The sequence below is a fragment of the Coregonus clupeaformis genome, chromosome 21 (assembly GCF_020615455.1).
Source record: "Coregonus clupeaformis isolate EN_2021a chromosome 21, ASM2061545v1, whole genome shotgun sequence".
NCBI lineage: Eukaryota > Metazoa > Chordata > Actinopteri > Salmoniformes > Salmonidae > Coregonus > Coregonus clupeaformis.
In genome coordinates, this window is record NC_059212.1 from 15,056,045 (window position 1) to 15,079,479 (window position 23,435).

The 23,435-nt window shown below is 42.3% G+C and overlaps 2 long non-coding RNA genes across 2 annotated transcripts; both read left to right on the plus strand.

The window, feature by feature from the left end:
* Positions 1–14: 14 nt before the first annotated feature.
* On the plus strand, positions 15–9,996 carry LOC121534998. Its single transcript, XR_005994707.1, has 3 exons — positions 15–161; positions 629–767; positions 9,688–9,996. It is a non-coding gene; the product is annotated as an uncharacterized LOC121534998 (long non-coding RNA).
* A 3,262-nt stretch (positions 9,997–13,258) lies between these two features.
* Positions 13,259–16,098, plus strand: LOC121534997. Its single transcript, XR_005994706.2, has 4 exons — positions 13,259–13,368; positions 13,880–13,990; positions 14,077–14,153; positions 15,525–16,098. It is a non-coding gene; the product is annotated as an uncharacterized LOC121534997 (long non-coding RNA).
* The last annotated feature ends 7,337 nt before the right edge of the window (positions 16,099–23,435 follow it).

The window sequence follows — 23,435 nt, forward strand, 5'->3', positions numbered from 1 at the left end:
GAGACAACCTGATTCCTATAAAGCCTAGGCCTCTATGCCTGTTGCATTTTGAAGGTGAGGAGTATCAGGAGAAGCTGAAGCTGGATGATCAGAAGAGGGCGACTGAGGAGAAGTACAAGTACGAGAGGAGGCAGATCCGAGAACTTCAGGAAGACATTCAGGTACTTCTCCACCAAACGAACCATAACTGGGGCCCGGTGTTTTACCTGACAACATGGACCTGGCCAGGGACAAACTCCTCACACATTTATGAAACTGGAGTATAATCACCTTTTGTGTACTACATTTCAATTTTGTGTTACTTGACCTTTCTCTTTCTTTCTCTCTTTCTCTCTTTCTCTGCCTTTCCCATGTGCAATGTTCTAGATTTGTTCTAAGCCCTATCATTATCTCTCTCCTTTTGTGTTCATCACCTGGCTTACATTGGCTGCTTGTATTAATGACATTCCCTCGCGTCCAAGAACAATAGACGTTGAAAATAGACTTGTCTGACAACTCACTCTTAACTACCTGACAGTGCAATCAAATCTGTGCCTGTGTCGTCTGTGTGTGTATGTGTGTGCGTGCATGCGTGCGTATGTGCGTGCGTGTGTGTAACTGTGTGTGTGTGTGCTGATTCTATCGGTAGGGCATGAACAATACACTCCACAGCCTGCTTCAAGTGGAGGCCGCTCAGAACGAGAGGACTGAACGAGAGGTCACGTATCCTGTCCATTAACAAAGATCTGGTTTCCCTGCAAGAGAAGCTCGACAGGGTCACTAAACAGGTTTAATGCCACCACCCAACACCTACACTATTCCAGAACAATTCACATGATAACAAGTGTGTTCACACCATTATTCAATGACAGAAAACAAACCATGAAATACAAAACATTAAATATTGGGTAACACTTTACTGTAGCCCCCCCTTATGTGTGTAAGTCGCTCTGGATAAGAGCGTCTGCTAAATGAATAAAAATAAATAAAAAATTGATACAAGCCGAATGGAGTATACACTGCAGGTATGCCTATGTGAATTGCGAATAATGCAAAAGTATGTGGCAAAAGCCTCACAGGAGTAGACCATTAAGAAACCGATAGGCTCCTTGGCCAATGCATGACCAGGATAGGAAAGACACCAGATGCATTGCTGTTGAACCAGCTTTCATTATAGTAGGGTAAGGGTAGCCTATAAGGGCTTTTTTAAATCAAACTAAATAGAAAACAAGCAATTGTTACAGGAAAATAATTTAAATGTTTCTAAATACAAGTGTCACCGGATTATTTAATCTCTCCTTACATGATGGGCATATAGCCTACATGGAGGGGTTTTTACGCACACCCAAAATAATAACTGGAGCTGTGTAAAATGATGTAATAGCCTACATAGATAAAAAGGGGAGGTCCGCTCACTGTTTTGCTGCTGCCAAACTTCATCTTTTAATATTAAGCTTTGGTGATTAAGATTTATTTCAAAGCGCTCACACGCCATACCCTTAATCGAGTCTTGACTAGGCTTCTTGGCGAATGCATTGGATATGACAAAAAAACTGCCTTCATTGAGAGGAGGGGAGGCTTGGTTTTTAATCAAATGAAATATAATGGGAAGGTTTCTAAATATGAGGTTTACGGGCACAAATAGCACATATCTCTTATTGCATGTGCATAAGGGCATTGTGCGTCACCGCAGGATAGGCTGCGCTTCCGCTGTCAAAATCCATGCTATAACCAGCCTTGTGTATATTTTGGGATGTGAGCGTGTTTGTTTGATAGACCTGGGGCCTGTTGCACAAAACTAGGATAAGGGATTAAGCCAGGATATCTTGGTGATCCTGGCTCAATTGATCCGTAATCCGGTTGCACTAAAGATGGATAGGGGGCAGGAGGATATGTTATGGTATAAATTACCATGGAGATTTATTCTGTGGAGCTAGCCTGCTCCAGACCAGGCTAAATTCCAGGATCTATTTAATCTCATCCCTAATGTCAGTCAGCAGTCACCACAAATGGAAACCAATAGTTATTTCACTGCTCACTATACATTGTTATCACATATAACTAGACCCACTGTCATTATTTAAACGTTTGTGATCATTAATTTCAATGATTTTGGATAAAAAATGATTTTTAGATGATGTTGCTATCATTAGATAATTTACAGTTTCCCATATACTATAAGGCTATATATAAAATGATAGAATATTAGGGCCACAGAGGGGAAAAAAACACAAGTCATAATATTGTAACCAGTTGTTTTAAAGGAGGACAGTTGTTAAAATGACAGATGTGGGGCATTTCGTGAAATTGTACTTCAGTATGGTTTCATAAACAAAGACATGCTGATGTGCCAGAATATTAAGTATCACATTGTCATAAGTATCAAAACTGTAAAAACAATATGTAGCTTTTCTGCAGAAAGAACCAGCCTCATAAATTTATGACTTTATCTTCAGTGTGGCCCTAGTACTCTGTCATATAAACAAATACACATTCCATATGAATATAAAAACACAATGTGTAACATTATGTTCCTTTATTGAATAAGGACAAAACAAAGCAGGTAAACCATCAGCTCCTTTCGAAACTGAAGTCACAGTGACTCTACAAGATGGAAAGCACAGAATCCAAGCATATTATACAAAATGATACATACACATTCAAAGGTCTGTATATAACACACCCTGCATGTCTGCACACTAAAATAAATGCAGGACAAATCCATACACATCAACTGAACAGACAAATGAATGGATGCAGTAGCCTCCCTGCAGCCTTGTATTACACACAGTATACCGCACAAACATCATAAGAGGCCAAATTCGTAAAAAAACGAACCCAAAAAACCCAAATTCCTCTGCCACCGCAGGACATATTTAACCAAAATTGAAAGCACACATACTAACTAAAATAATTCAACACATATTGGTCCCTCAGCAGCCGACCACTGTCGTCATCAGGGAAGATTGCCGGATTGTCCCAGTCCATGGCTGGTGGCACTCTGGGGGCCCTCTCCTTCCTCAGGCAGGCCACATTGTGGAGGACAGCACAAGCCACAGTAATATCACATGCCCTAACAGGGCTGACCCTTAATTTGTGAAGGCAGTGAAAGCGTGCCTTCAGGAGGCCAAAGGTCATTTCAACTCTGGCCCTGGTCCTGGCATGGGCATGGTTGTAGGCCTGCTGTGCTTCCTGGGGGTCTGTGAAAGGTGTCAGGAGAAAAGGCTGGCAGCCATACCCCTGTCTCCCAGCAACACACCAGAGAATTCACCTGTCAACACAAAATCTCATCATTACTACCTCATAAACACAGTGATATTCTTGACACAGCCATGATGGTTATAAATAGGGGTTGTGTGGCTTACCTTGTGATAGGCACTGATAGATTTCAGAGGCCCGAAAGATTCTGGAGTCATGGACTGAGCCAGGCCATTTTGCCACAACATTGCTGATCACACAGTCAGCATTGCAGACCATCTGAAATCATAAGATGAGGAATATTACACCAATCAATGCACATCACTGGCAATGCAGAGTGTTCGTCAATGGACAATATCAAAAAGTTATGTTCACCTGAACATTAATGCTGTGAAAGGATTTCCTATTCACAAAATCGGCCTCATGGGCACCTGAGGGGGCTTTTATCCTTATGTGTGTGCAGTCCACTGCACCAATGACATTGGGGGAAACCTGTCACACAAAGTAATGAGTATCCTACTATGTGTTAACAGTTGTCCTGTAATTTGTAGATCCTCTTACCTGCAATCCTATAGAACTCCTCTTTGATGTCACAGAGTCTTCTGTGGCCAGGGAAGGAGATGAAGACATCTGCTAATGCTTTGATAGCCAGACACACACTCCTTATTGTGCGGCAAATTGTGGCCTTGTTCAGCTGTTCTGCATCCCCCACTGAGTACAGGAAGGCTCCACTAGCAAAAAAGCGCAAGGCCACACAAACCATTTGCTCCACACTCAGTGCATGGCTCCGTGCAGTGCGGTGCTTAATCCTGGGACCCAGTAGTCTGCATAGATACCTGATGCCATCTGCAGAAAACCTGTATCTTTCATATAGATGGTCATCAGGGAAGGCCAGTGGGTCCAACCGGTCCCTGAAGACCCTTTCTCGCCTGAAGGCTCTCCTCAGCACAAGTGCTTCTTCATCCACCACATCTCGCACGAATGGGCATGCCATTGTCAGAGCAGAAAGGAACACACAATTTTGGGCCTTCATATAGGCTAGTGGCCACACCTGGTGCTGGGGGGGTGGGCAAAAGAGGGCGATGCCTTATAACGATGACTTGGTTGTACTGATTGCTGGGAAAATAAAAAAAACCTTAGAAAGATGCCACCGTCCTGTGTGCTCACAATAAGAGCTCATATGTCATGGCTCACTTGACTTTACGAGAATATACCTAATTTTTATTTTGAGCTGTGTCATCTTCTTGGAGCTGGGGGAGGAAAGAAAAATAATGATTAATACATTTGTGTTACAGTTAGCATACAGTGTACATTGAAGGCATATCTCACCTCCCTCTCAAGTTTTTTTATTTCAAGGTCCAGTTTCCTAATTGTCCTCTTTTTTATTTCGGACTCCAGTGCAAGATTTTCCATCTTTTTTCTTCTTGTACTGAATGTCTATGTCTGCCAGTTCTATTTGGCGCCGGAGGTGGTTGCCATACAACTTTCTGATAGCTTGTGAGCTCTGTGAACACAATACAATTAGCGCAGCTGGAATTTGGCAGGATGTGGTGTCCTTTTATTAATACGCACTATGTTGCCAGGCTGGTTTTCCCACTGTATAGCATCTGGGTCCTGTAAAAGAAATTAGATTTTTTTGATTTTGATGAGGACTCCTCACCATTGTAGAGTAAATAGTACTTTCACAGTCTTAACATGATACCTCATGCCTTCTGGAATCCAGAGAGATGGTCTCCTCCTCATCATCGTCTCCATCATGTGCTGTTGCTGCTGCACTGGGGCCTTCACCCTATCACATTTAATCGGATTCATATTGAAGCTAGTAGACAAGACATGCCAGGCCTACAGTATGCCTTTGATGGAGTACTCACTGGATCAGCATCGTCTGGTGCTTGTGCTGGTGGCTCTAACAGGAACACAGTGCTGCCAGACACTGCAAGGCAATAGGTAAACCAAAGTCAGACAGTCCAAATTGATTCAATATGAATGTGGTTGTATCCCATGTAGAGATGGAAGGACATACCTTGAATGAAGCGGGTGGCATCTTGGGAGGAACCTATGCTCGTCTCTTTCCCCCAGGGATCCCCTCTAAGACGGGCCTGCCTTTATTTAGCTCCAAGGCCATGTCCTCTGCTGGGGTAAGGTCAGCCTTTGGTGACCCACCACCCGTGCCTTGTCTGTGGGTATTCTTTTTCACTGCTAAAACAGTACAGACAATGTGTGAGCAGGCACCTTCTGGGTACAATATATGCTTGTGCTTTGTTAAATATTAGTCAGGGACCATACCATTCTGCAGAATGTTCTTGTATTTGATTTTGACCTGCTGCCATGTCCGTTTTGGCCCGTTCATGTTTAATCTACACACACACACACACACACACACACACACACACACACATTTAATGGAGTCACACTGCAAAAAATTACTTGGTATTTTTGTCTTGTTTTCAGTAAAAATATCAAAAAATTTATCATAGCTTTATACAGTGTGATGGAGTTACTTTACACAATTTCACTCATATCTGCTGTGCATTTCAATTAAAAATTTAACCGTTTCATAATTACAGTACAACTGCATTTTTGGAGATGTGAATTAAATATTTGAATTGTAATTGTGATGTTTCAGCGGAGCGGTGAGTGTGTAATTGTGCACTACTTACGCATTCAGGCGGTCTGCAATACTTTGCCACGCTTTTTCTCTTTGCTTTATCACTGTGGCGGTGTTGCCTTTCTTCTTAATTATATATTTTACCTCCTCGTATGCCTCCATGAGGATTTGTGCTTCCGACGGGGAAAAGTACGCGGCTCTAGTTGCCATGGTAAATCAGTTAATCTGTGATCTGTGGCGGGGTCTATTTGAGTGAGCCGTGAGCGCGCACCTATCCAGGATTGGTTTCACCTGGCTTAATGAATCCGTGTCTGCTCATCCTGGCTTGGTCTTTGTGCAACCAATTAAGCCTGGACGCACATGTTTTGGCTTCATTGAGCTCAGCTGAGTCATTTATCCCGGATGTCTTAATTCTACTTTTGTGCAACAGGCCCCTGATGAAGATCCGTTCCGGATCTAAACGTTGTCAATAAAGCGGGGAATTGGGAGCTTCAACAGTGTGCGCGCCTTCTTGTTTTTTACTAGTATTCTTTATTAGCCCAGCACCTATGTTTTTAAGGATGTGCTTATGACCACAAACTTTTCTATAACCAACCCCGTTACCGCTAAGACCAGCTTTTGGTTGGCCTTAAATATCCCCACCAGGAATACTGAAATTAGCAGTTGGGCGCACGTTTTTAAGGACACACCTCTGATATTGCCACCCCTCCCACCTCAGCGGAAGTTAGCTCATATAAGACAGGTCAGTTACCAATCCTGTTGCTAGGGTTTGAAAATACACTGAACAAAACTATAAACGCAGCATGTAAAGTGTTGGTCTTAAGCTGAAATAAAAGATCCCTGACATTTTCCATACACTGCAGTTATTCTGCAATTACTGCGTCGAAAAAACCACAGTCGACTGCAGTTACTGCACTTTTACTGCAGTTTCAAAACTGCAATATTTTTTTGTAAGGGAATAAAATGCCACTCGTTTTATTAGCCTGAAATCCAGACCTGTTTTATGCTGACATTCCACTCCTTGTACTCAGTGACATTCTGCAAAACATTGCAGAATTTCAAGGAGTGGCAAGGAGTGGAATGATTGGAGTGAGCGTGCAATTGGCATGCTGACTGCAGTAATGTCCACCAGAGCTGTTTCCAGATAATTGAATGTTAATTTCTCTACCATAAGCCACCTCCAAAGTCATTTTAGAGAATTTGGCAGTATGTCCAACCGGCCTCACAACCGCAGACCACGTGTAACCACGCCAGCCCAGGACCTCCACATCCAGCTTCTTCACCTGTGGGATCGTCTGAGACCAGCCACCCGGACAGTTGATGAAACTGTGGGTTTGCACAACCAAAGCATTTCTGCACAGACTGTCAGAAACCGTCTCAGGGAAGCTCATCTGCGTGCTCGTCGTCCTCACCAGGGTCTTGACCTGACTGCAGTTCGGCATCGTAACCGACTTCAGTGGGCAAATTATCACCTTCGATGGCCACTGGCATGCTGGAGAAGTGTGCTCTTCATGGATGAATCCTGGGTTTCAACTGTACCGGGCAGATTGCAGACAGTGTGTATGGCTTTGTGTGGGCGAGAGGTTTGCTGATGTCAACATTGTGAACAGAGTGCCCCATGGTGGTAGTGGGGTTATGGTATGGGCAGGCATAAGCTACGGACAACAAACACAATTGCATTTTATCGATGGCAATTTTAATGCACAGAGATACCATGACAAGATTCTGCCATCATCCGCTGCCATCACCTCATGTTTCAGCATGATAATGCAAGGCCCCATGTCGCAAGGATCTGTACACAATTCCTGGAATTCCTGGAAGCTGAAAATGTCCCAGTTCTTCCATGGCCTGCATACTCACCAGATATGTCACCCATTGAGCAAGTTTGGGATGCTCTGGATCGACGTGTACGACAGTGTGTTCCTATTCCCGCCAATATCCAGCAAAAACATCCCCACAGCATGATGCTGCTGCCACCACCATGCTTTACCATAGGGATGGTGGCAGGTTTCCTCCAGACGTGATGCTTGGCATTCAGGCCAAAGAGTTCAAACTTGGTTTCATCAGACCAGAGAACATTGTTTCTCATGGTCTGAGAGCCCTTTAGGCGCCTTTTGGCAAACTCCAAGTGGGCTGTCATGTGCCTTTTACTGAGGAGTGGCTTCTGTCTGGACACTGTACCATAAAGGCCTGATTGGTCGAGTGCTGCAGAGATGGTTGTCCTTCTGAAATGTTCTCCCATCTCCACAGAGGAACTCTGGAGCTCTGTCAGAGTGACCATCGGGTTCTTGGTCACCTTCCTGACCAAGGCCCTTCTCCCCCGATTGCTCAGTTTGGCCGGGCGGCCAGCTCTAGGAAGAGTCTTGGTGGTTCCAAACTTCTTCCATTTAAGAATGATGGAGGCCACTGTGTTCTTGGGGACCTTCAATACTGCAGAAATGTTTTAGTACCCTTCTCCAGATCTGTGCCTCGACACAATCCTGTCTCGGAGCTCTACGGACAATTCCTTCAACCACATGGCTTGGTTTTTGCTCTGACATGCACTGACATGGACCTTTATATAGACAGGTGTGTGCCTTTCCAAATCATGTCCAATCAATTGAATTCACCACAGGTGGACTCCAATCAAGTTGTAGAAACATCTCAAGGATGATCAATGGAAACAGGATGCACCTGAGCTCAATTTTGAGTCTCATAGCAAAAGGTCTAATACATTTGATACATTTGCAAACATTTCTAAAAACCTGTTTTCGCTTTGTCATTATGAGGTATTGTGTGTAGATTGATGAGGATTTGTATTTATTTAATCAATTTTAGAATAAGGCTGTAACGTAACAAAATGTGGAAAAAGTAAAGGGGTCTGAATAATGCAGCGTATTTAACACAGTCAATCTAGCTCAGGGGTCTAATATTGAGTTGCACACCCCCTTTTTCCCTCAGAACAGCCTCAATTCGTCAGGGCATGGACTCTACAAGGTTTCGAAAGCATTCCAGAGGGATGCTGGCCCATGTTGACTCCAATGCTTCCCACAGTTGTGTTAAGTTGGTGGACCATTCTTGATACACAAGGGCAAGTGTTGCACGTGAAAATCCCAGCAGCATTGCAGTTCTTGACACAAACCGGTGCGCCTGGCACCTACTACCATACCCTGTTCAAAGGCACTTAAATCTTCTGTCTTGCCCATTCACCCTCTGAATGGCACACATACACAATCCATGTCTCAATTATATCAAGGCATGAAAATCCTTATTTAACCTGTCTCCTCCCCTTCATCTACACTGATTGAAGTGGATTTAACAAGTGACATCAATAAGGGATCATAGCTTTCACCTAGATTCACCTGGTCAGTCTATGTCATGGACATAGAGCAGGTATTCCCGTGTATCTCAGTTGGTAGAGCATGGCGCTTGCAACACCAGGGTTGTGGGTTCGATTCCCACGGGGGGCCTGTATGAGTAAAACATAAAAAATTGTATGTATGCACTCACTAACTGTAAGTTGATCTGGATAAGAGCGTCTGCTAAATGACTAAAATGTAAAATGTGATCTTAATGTTTTGTATACTCGGTGGCCATTTTTAGGGGCAGACGGGTAAAAAAACAAAAGATGTTCCTAACTGTGAGTCTATCTCAAAGCTACACTCCTTTTCTCCTTGACACATTTGACAACCCCAAAGCCTTGTTTTTAGGTTTTTCCTGTTTAGCTGTCTTTTGTGGCCTTTTTTTTTGTATGTCTGTTGTTTTTTGACTGCTACACCGGAATTGCCCAGTATGGGACAATAAAGATTTTCTGAATCTCAAAGTTTCCAATAATGTCTACTGATTCATTTATGTCCATATTTTATACAAACAAATGTCGTTTTCTTATTTATTTTTTATTTATTTGTGTCATTTTACTGTAGGTCAGCAGCAGCACCAGGGCATCGTCAGTGCAGTCTCCCCCCTTTAAGATTCTGTAGCTGATGGGTGAGTTGAAGGAGTCAGGCGCAGGAGTGTAAATCACAGAATAACAGGATTTATTCCGGAAAACAGAATTACGCAGGAATGCGTCAAAACAATCCAGTGCGCAAAACAGGCACACTGGAACCAACAAGGCACACGGGAAAATACAAGGAGCTCCACCGAGCTTCACTCTCCTCACAAGAAACAATCACACTCAAAGACAAGGGGGCAGAGGGAACACTTATACAGGTACTGATGAGGGAATATGAACCAGGTGTGTGTAATGAACAATACAAAACCAATGGAATGATGAGATGAGGAGCGGCAGTGGCTAGAAGGCCGGTGATGACGAACGCCGAAGCCTGCCCGAACAAGGAGAGGTGGCAGCTTCGGATTGAGTCATGACAAGCTGGGCCTGGGGCTGTCCGTGACATCCCCTCCGCTCACCACCTCTCCACGGGACTCCCGTCCACCCAGCTCCGCTAGCAGCTATATCAGCAGCCGCAGCAAGCGCAAGAGCCCATAGAGAAACCCCACCATAGGGCAGCATCACTTATAGCACCCCCCTTTGTTTTTACAGCTTGTTATTTTGTTGTTATGTGTACATTCTGTACATTGACATACATGGCTTTTTTTTTCTTTTCTTTTTTACAGTAGTTACATAGCAAGAATAAAGTAGATTGATATTTTCATATACGTTACATCTAGATAGGTAGTACTTATACATTATACATTGTGTTTTCAATCATAACTATTATAGAACATGAGCTTTTAAACCCACCCCTCAGCTACTCTCAGTCCATCCCACCTATCTCCGTAAACCGCCCTATTATGATTTCCATGTGCCATATTGTATATTTTTCAACTTTGCTGTGATGTTTCACATAAATTCTGAACCTGTCTAATCACATAGTATCTACAGATTGTAAATTAAAGATACATATTTTTACTAAAAGTATTGTTATATTGTTGATTGATTGACTATGGTTTTCCAAATATCCCAACAGCACTATGTGTAGGGTTAATGTTAGATACACGTTGTGATTTTTCAGCCATTCCTGAACCTGTGACCAGAAACAAGCTACATAGGGGCAATACCAAAATAAGTGATCTAGTGATTCTGTCCCTTTGTAGCAAAATCTGCAGAGCTGAGATGGTTGTATGCCCCATATAAATAAAAATTTTTATTGAAAAACTATGTTTTTGAATCAAGCGTTGTTTTGCATATAAAATGGTTCCATTTTCAATTAACTAAAAGTGAGAGGTTGTAATCTGGATAAAGGGAAAAATGCAATTTTTGAACAAGGAGTGAGCCTTTCTTAATAATCTACTGAAAAACCAGTTCGGGTTTAAGTATAACTTTTGTATGACTGATGCTTTTAGTGAGAGGTTTAATGCTTTCCAATACGTAATATGGTACACATATCATAGTTCGGTTGTAATCCAGAGAGGTTAGAATCATTATTTAGATCCTGTATGAGGCTGTGCACGGATCCAGATTGCGGATTTAAGAGGACATTTGTGTCATCAGCGTACAATGACACCTTTGTTTTTAAGCCCTGGATTTCTAGCCCCTCTATATTATTGTTGGATCTGGTTTTAATAGCTAACATTTCGATGGCCATAATAAATAGATATGCCGACAGCAGACAACCTTGTTTTACTCCTATTGACAGTTTAAAACTTTCTGAGAAGTAGCCATTAGTTATTATTTTACACCTAGAGTTACTATACATAACTTTAACCCATTGTATAAGAGATTCTCCTAAATTAAAATAGTCCAGGCATTTATATATAAATTGTAGTCGTACTTTATCAGAAGCCTTTTCAAAATCTGCTATGAATACCGGACCTGGTTTCCTAGATTTTTCAGTGTTCTATTGTTTCAAGTACTTGTCTAATATTATATCCAATGTATCTTCCATGTAAACAATCTGTCTTATCAGGATAAATAATATTTCCGACAGCATTTTGCTAGGATTTTTGCATCACAACACTGAAGGGCTAATGTTACTGTATTACCGTTAAGAGTTAGAATGTGTGTCACTGTTCAATGCACTGAACAATGGTTTGGTGTGTTGATTGATTTGCATGTTATTTTTGATTGAACTGGAACCACTTGCAGTGATATATAAGATGATTATGGACTACAGGAAGAAAAAGAGGACTGAGCACGCCTCCATTCTCATCGACGGGGCTGTAGTGGAACAGGTTGAGAGCTTCAAGTTCCTTGGTGTCCACATCATCAACAAACTATCATGGTCCAAAAACACCAAGACAGTCGTGAAGACGGCACGACAATGCCTATTCCCCCTCAAGAGACTGAAAAGATTTGGCATGGGTCATCAGATCCTCAAAAAGTTATACAGCTGCACCATCGAGAGCCTCCTTGACTGGTTGCATCACCGCCTGGTATTGCGACTGCTCGGCCTCCGACCGCAAGGCACTACAGAGGGTAGTGCGTACGGCCCAGTACATCACTGGGGCCAAGCTTCCTCCCATCCAGGACCTCTATACCAGGTAGTGTCAGAGGAAGGCCCTAAAAATTGTCAAAGACTCCAGCCAAATTGTCAAAGACTCATAGACTGTTCTCTCTGCTACCGCACGGCAAACGGTACCGGAGCGCCAAGTCTAGGTCCAAAAGGCTTCTTAACAGCTTCTACCCCCAAGCCATAAGACTCCTGAACAGCTAATCATGGCTACGCAGACTATTTGTCAGATAACCTTTATATAATTTTATTGTAAATGTGCATCAAATTGTTCTGTATTTCTTGGCAACTCCTGGCAGTGTGTTTCTGGATACATCCCAATATTAAATTATTGTCTATGGCTGCTTGTCAGAATGATCAATTAGTTGATACATAAACTTATTTTGTTTAAAACATACTGGTTGAGGTCTTGATATAAAATGGTGTGTCTAGGGCCTCCCGAGTGGCGCAGCGGTCTAAGGCACTGCATCCCAGTGTTAGAGGCGTCACTACAGACCCGGGTTCGACCTGTATCACAACCGGCCGTGATCGGGAGTCCCATAGGGCGGAGCACAATTGGCCCAGCGTCGTCCAGGTTAGGGGAGGGTTTGGCCGGGGGGGCTTTACATGACTCATAGCAACTCCTTGTGGTGGGCCGGGCGCCTGCAGGCTGACCGGTCGTCAGTTGGACGGTGTTTCCTCCGACACATTGGTGCAGCTGGCTTCCGGGTTGAGCAGGCGGGTGTTAAGAAGCACGGTTTGGTGGGTCATGTTTCAGAGGACGCATGACTCAACCTTCGCCTCCCGAGCCCGTTGGGGAGTTGCAGTGATGAGACAAAAGGGGGTTTAAAAAAAATGGTGTGTCTGATATTTGAAACAACTTCCTCATAGTTTTTCAAATGGGTTCAAGAAGAGGCTGCCCGACCTTTTGGCTGAAATCAATTGTGCCACAAATGATTTCTTTGAAAACCTGGGCATTGTTCAAAAGGCAACTCCCTCCCACAAAGAAAAGAGGGGACCACTTCCTCGTGCCGAACAAAGATTGTCAGACGGACTCGCTGAACTGAATCTTGTCACACCAGAGCTCAGTCTGTTCTGTCATCTGAAACAACATAATGCTGTTCCTATTATTTTGTGGTGGATGTTTTGCATTGTCTGCAGGGCAAACCTTTGGTAAGTTATCCATTTAATATTTGTTTAGTGTTTATGATCAAAATAAAGGTGTGTGAGACCTTTAGTCCAGAGGACAATGATTGCTAAAGCATGACCAAACCCAGACATCAGTGAAGACATGGAATAGTCAGTGTGTCTTCCAGTCATAAGTAGTGAGCATTATGAGTAAGTCAAAATTATTTATTATGGGTGGAAAAGAATAGAACAATGCAATAGAACAAATCAGATAATTGAATCTGGGTAATTTTGTTTGTGATATTTAAAATAATAGAAAAAGTAGAAAAGTGTGATGACTACTGTGGAAACAACTTTTTTATTGCTGGTCGTGATCATACAGTAGATATGAAATACTAGACTGGGTACCAGTCTATTTGGGCTAACATTCCAATCCTTGTAATTTTGTAATGTTTTCCATAATGATGCTGAGTACAAGGAGTGGAATGTTAGCATAAAGCAAGTCTGGATTTCAGGCGAATGAGATACAACTTAATGTCAATATGTTTCCCATCAGCTCCAACACCTTCAATGGGACAAATGAACAGCACAACACAGGTGACAACAACTCCTGCTCCTACTACCCCATACGTGGACCCACCTTTTGATACTGAAGCACCGACAAGTGGTGGGTATATAAGCATAAAGTACATACTTTATACTTTAATAATTGTATTTATATACTGAATGAATCTAATACTCTTGCCCTAATAGGTGTTGCAATTCTTCGAACAGCTGTCACTTCTTATCAGGAGCTAAATGAGACTATAGTTGATTCTGTCTTGAGTCAGGTAACGTTTCCTTATGCAATCATGTTGGTCTTCTTGTTTTCTTAATTCAACCCTAACAGTCATGCATCTATACTGAACAAAAATATAAACGCAACATGCAACAATTTCAGTTCATATCAGTTACAGTTCATATGAGGAAATCAGTCAGTTGAAATAAATTCATTAGGCCCTGATCTACGGATTTCAGATGACTGGGAAAACAGATATGCATTTGTTGGTCACAGATACATTAACAAATGAGCCTCACAATGGGCCTCAGGATCTCGTCATGGTATTTCTGTGCATTCAAATTGCCATAGATAAAATGCAATTGTGTTCGTTGTCTGTAGCTTACGCCTGCCCATACCATAACCCCACTGCTACCATGAGGCACTCTGTTCACAACGTTGTCATCAGCAAACTGCTCGCCCACACGACGCCATACACGGTTCTGAGGCCGGTTGGACATACTGCCAAATTCTCTAAAACGGCGTTGGAGGTGGCTTATGGTAGAGAAATTAACATTACATTCTCTGGCAACAGCTCTGGTGGGCATTCCTGCAATCAGCATGCCAATTGCACGCGCTCCCTCAAAACCTGAGACATCTGTGGCATTGTGTTGTGTGACAAAACTGCACATTTTAGAGTGGCCTTTTATTGTCCCCAGCACAAGGTGCACCTTTGTAATGATCATGCTGTTTAATCAGCTTCTTAATATGCCACACCTGTCAGGTGGATGGATTATCTTGGCAAAGGAGAAATGCTCACTAACAGGGATGTAAACAAATTTGTGCACAAAATTTGAGATAAATTAGCTTTTTGTGCGTATGGAAAATTTCAGGGATCTTTTATTTACATTTGACATTTTAGTCATTTAGCAGACGCTCTTATCCAGAGTGACTTACAGTTAGTGAGTGCATACTTCATTTTTTTTTTTTATACTGGCCCCCCATGGGAATCGAACCCACAACCGTGGCGTTGCAAACGCCATGCTCTACCAACTGAGCTACATCCCTGCCAACCATTCCCTCCCCTACCCTGGGCCAATTGTGCGCCGCCCCATGCGTCTCCCGGTCGCGGCCGGCTACGACAGAGCCTGGATTCGAACCAGGATCTCTAGTGGCACAGCTAGCACTGCAATGCAGTGCCTTAGACCACTGCGCCACTCGGAAAAATGTAAAGTATTGGTCCTCATGAAGCATGGGACCAATACTTTACAGGTTCCGTTTATATTTCTCTTCAGTGTATATCCCTGGTAGCAATGTACAGTATGTATATGGTTTATATTTAGTTCCACTGAATATGACTTATTTATTATAATAATATTATTTCTGTTGGAATAAGATATGGATCAGATGAGTTTAACATTAGGTAATATATTCTCTCTTCTAGCTCTATGACATCATTTTTGCGCAGCAACCTGATCTGGACTTTCATCTGACTGTGAAAACTTTCCAGAAGGTTTGATGGATTGTGATTCAATGCATAACAGGTTTACGTTTTTATGGTACATCATGTGATGCACCTGCAGTATGCAGATGTGATCTATTATACTACTGACTGTACTTTCAATGATTTTATTCTGTTTCATAACAGTCATTTTTATTAAAGTGATGCTACAGAGGTTTGTATAATTTCAGCCAGTAGTTTTTGAAAGTAGCGTTCACGAGCCAAAACAGGTCCCCGAAAATTGTGCACAGTTGTGTACAACTTAATCAATTTCGTATGATATGTTACGTCCTGCAAAAATTATAAAATCTAAAAATCTAATTCGTCCAATATTTGTAAGCGCTTAAGATCCCGTTCAATCTCTTTAATGTAAGTAATATATTTTATTACATATATATATGATATAATTGACTTATATTGACTTGCTGAACATTGCACTTATGATCTGGAGGAGGACTTGTAAATCAAGAGTTACATCACAACTCTACCCACTTTCCTTCCAGTGGAGTGTTTTGAGCCCCACCTGTTTAGCAAAATATATATATATATATATATATATATATATATATATTGGCCTGTTTTGCATGTTATTTTGGCATGAATTCGTGTTACATATCAGTTTGCAAACAATGTAAAAAAATAAATATATATATCCTTGACTTAATAAAGCCGCATACAAACATGGTCTATTTCTTGAGTAAGGCAGCTCCAAAATGCAGGTGTTTCAGCCTAGCTCAGTGCTTTCTGAAAGCACAGAGCATAGGCGTTGGTAATCTTTTCTATAGTTGCGCAGTGATTGGCTCAGTTTTCTGTTACTTATGGGGACACCACGTCACATTTGACATTACACAACAAGTCGGAAATCGTAAATTCAACAATGAGTGATTTAGAAAGAATCAGTGGCTAACTGCAAGCGTTGCAAAGCAATCACTATTTTGCTTCCCCTGCCTGCTATTTGGTGGAGAGGGTGTGTGGTCCAAGTCTGGGTTTAAGGATTTAAAACATCTGTCTGAAAGGGTCTCTTTTCCAAGCTTAAAAGGATAAACATTCACACGCAATACCATGGGCCAGTAAAGGTTGAATACATTCGCCATGCTGTCAATCCAGCAGGACTTCTGCAGAGTTCAAAACAACTAGGAACTCAGACCTGGGAAATCTCTGACTTCCGACTTCAGTGCGTTCAAGACAACTGGGAACTTGGAAAAAAAACAAGCTCCGACTGGGAAAATACGTTTTGAACGGTCATCCAACTCGGAATTCCAAGTCAGGAACTCGGGCCTCTTTCTAGAGCTCCGACTTTCCGACCTGAAGATCACTGACGTCATGATTCAACCTAGTTTTTTTATGAGTTCCCAGTTGTCTTGAAAGGACCATAAATCCAGAAAATGCCAGACATTGATGACAAAGTTTGATGACAAAGTTTGCCAACAAGAAGGACTGCCGCACCACCTGTATGTTGTGTAGTAAGCTGTTAGTAGCCCATGTGTCTCCCCCTCAGAATTTAGCCTAGTGCTCTGACTTGGTGGTGCACATGTAGCCAATAGCCTGTTTTAGAGAAAAGTCATCATCGAATATTGTAAGAGCTTTCAATGTCTGCTTATATGTCCCCGTTATTTATCCTACGGTTCTGACTTGGTATACAGGGAGAATACTGTAAGAGCGGCCCATGTTCTGAATTCTGTTGCTGTCCATTTCAAAAGTGCTGAACAAATAGGCATATTGACTGCGTCCGTCTTGGCTCGCTCATTAATGTCTTACTCACAATTATGGCTTGCCTCTTATCCGCTCATCCGCTCATCGTTCCCTTGTGCCATAGTTTGTACATCTCAATTGTTATATTGCTTATATAGGTCTATCTCATTAGTATCTTATAATTTTAGGCAATGTTGGAATTATACATTTAATTGTTTTGCTTACTTTGTGTATTATAATTAGCTCATGTACTATATAATTGTGTTGGGTCTGTAACCATGTTTGCCAGTGACAGCTTCGCATTCAAATATTTTTTTCAACAAAAAGTTCAGGAATAGACCCATGTGATTCCAGTTGATATTGCGAGGGTTGGTTTGTTGTGCGTCGGTTAATTGTCTATAAAAGTGGATCCTCATGATTGTATTTTCCTTTTTAGACCACATAGGCCTAATAAAATACTTCAAATGGTAAGCTAACCCCGTCTCTCTCTCTCTCTCTCTCTCTCTCTCTCTCTCTCTCTCTCTCTCTCTCTCTCTCTCTCTCTCTCTCTCTCTCTCTCTCTCTCTCTCTCTCTCTCTCTCTCTCTCTCTCTCTCTCTCTCTCTCTCTCTGTGGTGACTTAAAGAAGAGTAAAGTTAAGGCAACATCTTGCTGAATTTATCTGAACTAACATCTACCTGAATTTCTGAAGGAAGGCCTACCTTGTCAGCTTGTTTCCTTGCGCCTGCTTATACTTAGAGCTAAGTGTCAAAACTCATGTCGGCATTCGTTATTATTGAAGGAGAGTGCGGTTCTTATCGAGTTACACAAATCCACAAGGAATCAGTAGAAACCATATTTATTTACAGTTTTTCTCAATTGCTAAAACACTAAAACCCATTGGCTGAACAACGTTCTCAGTTGTCTGGACTCATTTAGCTAATTATGCAGTCTGTTGTCAATACCTTAAACCATTTCACATGGTAAAACAAAATTTGCAGATCTCACTTGGACTTTTCAGCAAAACTCTAAACACATTCTCATTCTCAAAACACATTCTGCACTCTAATGCACATGTCATCCATACTGGTAAACACAAGTGGCAACAATCAAATACAAATAGAGAACACAACCACTCAAAATTGATTTAACCTGTTTCAAATGATGCGACACAACCAATATAAACCAGTTCAGAGAGCAAACAGGTTGTTGAAGGTGGGAAGGAGAAAGTCTGAGAATGAATAGAAGAAACAATGTGAGAGGACGAGGACGAGTGCGTATGCGAGGCGGGCGACGAAGAGGAGGAGGAGGGCAAGAAAGAGGAAGAGGAGGACGAAGAGGAAGACAAAGATTGGAAATATCTGATGAAATTCGAGCAACAGTCATAGACCATGTTCTTGTCCATGGACTGACAATGAGGGAAGCAGGACTTAGAGTGCAACCCAATTTGAGCCGATTTTCTGTGTCTACCATAGTAAGGACATTCAGAGAAGAGAACAGGTACAGTATACTACTGCATTTTTGTAATTGCAAATTTACTGTACTACACTATATGCAGCTGTTTCAATAGACATTTGTAAAGTTAATCACTGTATGTGTTGTACTGCATGAATATGTTTTGTAACTGCACAACTACTTTTTGTAGAATTGCAAGGCTGCCACATGCAGGTGGAAGGACAGCTATATTCACTTGGGAGCAAGAGGCCGTTATAGTTGGCATGGTCCTTCAAGATAATGCAATACGACTCAGAGAAATCCAGGAATGAGTGATACAAGGCAACACACACTTCCAGGGAATCGACAGTGTGAGCATTTCCACAATTGACCATGTCCTCCATCGTAACAGGATACGAATGAAACAAGTATATAGAGTACCTTTTGAACACAACTCACCAGGGGTGAAAGAACTGCGAGCTCAGTATGTGCAAGTAGTTGTACATTCAGAAACATTTACTGTAATCCAGATTGTCTACAGTACTAACACATACTATGTGAATGACATTACTCTTCAGTACATACAATGTATGTGAATCAGAAGTGCATACAGTAGGCCTAATTGTACTCTACAGCAGGGGCGGTGTGTTCATTAGGGCGATATGGGCGACGCACTGCCAAACGGGAAAAGGAAGGGATTTTTTTTCTAATCAATTATATCACGGCAACAGTAGTTATCAGTGTTCTAATCTAGACGTCTGATCTGCCACTAAATGTCCAATCAGGCTAAAGTCGTGCTTCAAATGGCCCCGCCCCTTTTGGGGCGATTTCAGTCAGGTTGAAAATCGCCCCAGAAGTCTCTCATAGACTCTCATGTAAAATCTTTTTTTTCAAATATCAGAGCTTTCAATACAATCTCTATGGGTTCGGGGAGGGCTTGCACTTACGCTTTCGTCATACGTAACATAACCATGAACGTAACTAAGAAAAGAGCGGGTAGCAGCGTCAATCAATTCACGTACTACTGTCAAGATGGCTAGCGTTCAGTGCAACTCGATTGTCTCTTTGAAAGAAGTTCCTTTTTGTCGGCAAACAAATCAAGATAAATTGGCAACGAAACAATTAGGACCTCCCAGACCAAATTTAATAATTCAACAGGTTTCTACTAAAGGGGGAAAGTCCTACACCCGAGGATTTTCCAAAAATTGGTACGAACGAAAAACCTGGCTAGCAGGCTGCGATGTAGCTAATGCAGTCTTCTGCTACCCCTGCTTACTCTTTCACCCTGAAGGCGGGACGGCAGACAGCACCGCTTGGACAGCGACTGGTGTAACGGACATGCACCATCTTTCAGAAAAGATTAAGAAACATGAGCTGTCAAAGACCCACATGGATAGCTGTTTGAGATTGTCTGCTTTGGGGAGAGTGAACATTGCCACTCAACTGGATGAGGGATACAGGCTAGCTGTCCGCCGCCACAACGATGAAGTTAGCAAGAACCGCCACATCCTCAGCCGGCTAATCCAGTGTGTGAAGTTTTGCGGAGTGTTTGAGTTAGCTTTGCGAGGCAAAGATGAAACTGAGGCACAATTAGATGAGGTGTTTTATGGAAATGCATATTGTTTATGCAGTGTTGAGGAATGTGAAAGAACACCCTTGATTATTTTTACTGTGATAACTTATTTTGCTTTTGTAAGCCAACACTTTTGAGATCAGTCAATAAATGCTTCTGGTATTGACTTATATGCTGCCCATGTCTTCATGTTGTTGCTGGACATATCTTTTTAAAAATGTGTGTAGGTCACCTAAATCATCAGAAAAATTGCCCCCCCTGAGAATTTTTTCAGGAGCCGCCACTGCTCTACAGTATAGCACTGTCTCTGTACGACTTACAAAATCCTACATACAGTATATTGTATTTCTACACAGACAATATTTGACTTGGAATCCTTGGACAGACCCCATGAGTTCATCTTTGTCGATGAAGCAGGCTTCAATCTAACAAAGAGGAGAAGGAGAGGCCGAAACATGATTGGACAGCGGGCCAATGTTGAAGTCCCTGGTCAACGAGGTGGCAATGTCACAATCTGTGCTGCTATCAGCAACCATGGTGTTCTACATCACCATGTTACACTCGGGCCATATAACACCCAGCACCTTCTAAGATTTATTGCCAATCTAAGATATATTGTATTTGAGCAGCAGGTTCAAGAGCAGCAGGATCAAGAGCTAAATGAGAATCCCATTCCCACCTCTGTGATAGTGTGGGACAATGTCAGTTTCCACCGAGCTGCTCAGGTAAGGGAATGGTTTAACATCAATGAGCAGTTTATGAACTTGTACCTCCCTCCATACTCGCCTTTCCTGAATCCGATTGAGGAGTTTTTCTCCTCTTGGAGATGGAAAGTGATTGATAGACAACCCTACACCAGAGTAAATCTGCTGCAAGCCATGGATTTAGCCTGTGGTGATATAGGTGAGGAATCATGTCAGGGCTGGATACGGCACACAAGAGGCTTCTTCCCCCGTTGCCTCAGGAGGGACAATATTGCTTGTGATGTCGACGAAGTGCTCTGGCCTGACCCAGCCCAAAGACAAGAAGAAGCACATTGATCACATGTTTACTCCTTTGATTTTTGTCCCTTTTAGTATTGTATACTGTAGTACAGTGCATTGTAGGGTGTATACTGTACAATGGACAAATTGTATGGCCCTGAACATTGTGCTTTCCATTTGTTAACAGTACTGACTGCTCAATAGATTTTGACAGGTTGCAGGTTCATATCAACAAAGAACAAGAATTACAGTATCGCAGAAACAAAGGACAAGTTTGTGAGATGCAGGGTACAGTACTGTAAAAATAGGGGTACAAGGAGGAGGAAGAACAAAAAACAAAATTGCAAAGAGCAAAGCAGAGTAGTAATTTCTGATCAATTTTGATACTACTATGATAGAACATGTTTTCGTTCATCAAAAGACAATGACGGAAAAATATGACATTTGTTTTGAGATTAAAAATGTACTTCTCCCTTTGAACAATGTGTTTTCTATTTTTCGGTGTATTGTTTACTGACTGCTTGAGAGTGTATATCATTTTGATCACTTTGTTTATGATTTGAGAGCAGTGATTGATTTTGAACACAGGTAAAACTGTTTTGAGGCAAATGTTTCATTTTGCGAGAGGAGTCAGAGGTTTTGTAAATAGTGCTTGAAGATGAGGTTTTGTGTTTAATGTTTTCAAGAAATGGAGCAAGGTTTCAGAAATTGTGTTTTAGCAATTGAGAAAAACTGTAAGCAAGTCAGCCATATATATCAGCTATGGTTTTTAAAAACACAGTAAATGAGGTTGAATGAATTGTTTTGCTGCCAGACGAGGCTCCGCTGATTGCCAGGTGTAGTGGTGGTAAGGATTCACTCTATGGTGCTGAAAGGAAAGCTCTGTCGGGACAGGTTTATGTATGCCCTAACAGTTTGAGAGCACTGTTTGTCACCGTTATAGTGCAATTAATGTATTGTTTAGTGTTGTGTTGTGTAGTGGCTTTGCTGGCATGCTTAAGAAATATATATGTTTTTTGCCCCACCAAGATTTACAGTGGGGAGAACAAGTATTTGATACACTGCCGATTTTGCAGGTTTTCCTACTTACAAAGCATGTAGAGGTCTGTAATTTTTATCATAGGTACACTTCAACTGTGAGAGACGGAATCTAAAATCCAGAAAATCACATTGTATGATTTTTAAGTAATTAATTTGCATTTTATTGCATGACATAAGTATTTGATACATCAGAAAAGCAGAACTTAATATTTGGTACAGAAACCTTTGTTTGCAATTACAGAGATCATAGGGTTTCCTGTAGGTCTTGACCAGGTTTGCACACACTGCAGCAGGGATTTTGGCCCACTCCTCCATACAGACCTTCTCCAGATCCTTCAGGTTTCGGGGCTGTCGCTGGGCAATACGGACTTTCAGCTCCCTCCAAAGATTTTCTATTGGGTTCAGGTCTGGAGACTGGCTAGGCCACTCCAGGACCTTGAGATGCTTCTTACGGAGCCACTCCTTAGTTGCCCTGGCTGTGTGTTTCGGGTCGTTGTCATGCTGGAAGACCCAGCCACGACCCATCTTCAATGCTCTTACTGAGGGAAGGAGGTTGTTGGCCAAGATCTCGCGATACATGGCCCCATCCATCCTCCCCTCAATACGGTGCAGTCGTCCTGTCCCCTTTGCAGAAAAGCATCCCCAAAGAATGATGTTTCCACCTCCATGCTTCACGGTTGGGATGGTGTTCTTGGGGTTGTACTCATCCTTCTTCTTCCTCCAAACACGGCGAGTGGAGTTTAGACCAAAAAGCTCTATTTTTGTCTCATCAGTCCACATGACCTTCTCCCCATTCCTCCCTCTGGATCATCCAGATGGTCATTGGCAAACTTCAGACGGACCTGGACATGCGCTGGCTTGAGCAGGGGGACCTTGCGTGCGCTGCAGGATTTTAATCCATGACGGCGTAGTGTGTTACCAATGGTTTTCTTTGAGACTGTGGTCCCAGCTCTCTTCAGGTCATTGACCAGGTCCTGCCGTGTAGTTCTGGGCTGATCCCTCACCTTCCTCATGATCATTGATGCCCCACGAGGTGAGCTATTGCATGGAGCCCCAGACTGAGGGTGATTGACCGTCATCTTGAACTTCTTCCATTTTCTAATAATTGCGCCGACAGTTGTTCCCTTCTCACCAAGCTGCTTGCCTATTGTCC